This window comes from Pan troglodytes, chromosome 5, assembly GCF_028858775.2.
Source record: "Pan troglodytes isolate AG18354 chromosome 5, NHGRI_mPanTro3-v2.0_pri, whole genome shotgun sequence".
Classification (NCBI taxonomy): domain Eukaryota; kingdom Metazoa; phylum Chordata; class Mammalia; order Primates; family Hominidae; genus Pan; species Pan troglodytes.
This window is the reverse complement of record NC_072403.2, coordinates 31,848,007-31,849,876: the sequence shown is the minus strand read 5'-3', so window position 1 is coordinate 31,849,876 and position 1,870 is coordinate 31,848,007. Positions and strand designations below refer to the sequence as shown.

Sequence of the window (1,870 nt, the reverse complement as noted above, 5' to 3'; positions counted from 1 at the left end):
CTTGAAAAGAGAAAAAGTGTCTACAGGTGACAAGGAAAATCCTGCAGATACTTGTATTCAAAGGAAGTCTGAAAAAGTCTGATTGGATAAAAAATAACGGAAAAAGGCATGTAAAAGTATCTTCAGTTCTGCTTTGCTTGGATGAGGCACCTTCCAGAGAAGTTAGCCGTTAAGGGGTGTGTGTGTGTGTGTGTGTGTGTGTGTGTGTGTGTGTGTGTGTGTGTAAGGGATATAGTCCTTATGACCTCTGCTTTTGGTTTGGCATTAGAGGGCGCTACTTCGCAGGAGACATCTGGTTGTGGGAAGCAGGGTTGCGAGGCTGGCGCTGAAGTCCCAGACTTGGTCTTCCCTGGCCGGGCTCCAGCGCCGTCTGTTCCGCAAAGGCATCTATGCCGAGCGTGTCGGGGCCAGAGCGCAGGTGTACCTGGCGGCCGTGCTGGAGCACCTGACCGCCGAGATCCTGGAGCTGGCTGGCAACCCGGCCCGCGACAAGAAGACCCGCATCATCCTGGGCCACCTGTAGCTGGCCATTCGCAACGGCGAGGAGCTTAACAAGCTGCTGGGCGAAGTCACCATCGCGCAGGGCGGTGTCCTGCCCAACATTCAGGGCGTGCTTCTGCCCCAGAAGACCAAGAGCCACCACAAGGCCAAGGGCAAGTAAAGTCCCCAGATAATAAAGCCCAGCAGAGCAGATGACCTACTTTTCGAGGGGAAAGAAAAAGTAAAACCAAAAGCCAGCCACGAGTTCAAGTAAAAGCATAGGCAGATAATGCCCAAGAGTATTTCAATAAAGTCTCTCCATTCCTTTCATTCATTACCCTGATACTCTCCACTTTGTTATCTTTACCAATATTATGTCACATTGGTTTCCTGAAAGCTGAGTTTAGCACTGGATTTCAATGCAAGCTGTATTAGGTTGGTGCAAAAGTAATCGCGGTTTTTGCCATTATTTTAACGCGTGTGTGTGTGTGTGTGTGTGTGTAAGGGATATAGTCTTTATGACCTCTGCTTTTGGTTTGGCATTAGAGGGCACTACTTTGCATGGGACATCTGGTTGTGGGAAGCCATTACTTTTAATGGCAAAAACCGCGATTACTTTTGCATTAACCTAATAATTTTGTGAAAGAGATTTTTATGTGGTATCCAGAAAAGCACTTATAAAACAGTTTTGTTCATGTGGGCTGTTTTATTTGCCATCAAGTTATAATGAATTTGTCAACTGATGATTAATTTCTTCAAGCCTAAGGGACATGCTTTAGTGCTTTTTATTTGGCATGTTTAAGATTGTATTTAGCCTTTAGATATTTTACTATAGGGAGGTATGTATGTGCCAACTGGTTGAAGGTTTCACTCTGTGGGCTGTCAGCTTTCCCAAGAGGTCTCATTCCAGGGTGGTCAGCCAGGCTGATGTAAAAGAGGGTTACAGGCCAAAGGACCCTCCTGTAATGGCCTCTATCAGCCACATTTCTGCCAAAGCTGGACTCTGCAGAGTCCAGATCTGGAGAGTTCAGTAAGGTCTGTAACCTGTAGTTTTATGGAGGATACCCTAGGCTTCATTTCTAGATAAGCTTGTGTCCAAAGCATTGGTTTAGATTGATTTCCTTTTGCCTGATACTGACTCTAAGGGTAACAAAATCCTGTCTCTGGAATGGTGTTGCATCTGCTAGGAATGAACATTTGGTGCAATCTGATGGTTAGATGATTTCATAAATATCTGTACATATGGCAGATGTTAGTCTAAAATTTACTTTTATTAAACCTAACTTTAGATCACCTTAAGTTTCTTTGATGGCTACCATTGTCTAACAACTAGAAGCTTACGTCAGTTCCCAGACTGGACTGTGGAATAGAGTTCGACCTAGAGTAAAGA

At 44.9% G+C, this 1,870-nt stretch overlaps 1 pseudogene; it reads left to right on the top strand.

The window, feature by feature from the left end:
- The first annotated feature begins 240 nt into the window (after positions 1 to 240).
- Positions 241 to 741, top strand: H2AC3P (H2A clustered histone 3, pseudogene; annotated as a pseudogene).
- The last annotated feature ends 1,129 nt before the right edge of the window (positions 742 to 1,870 follow it).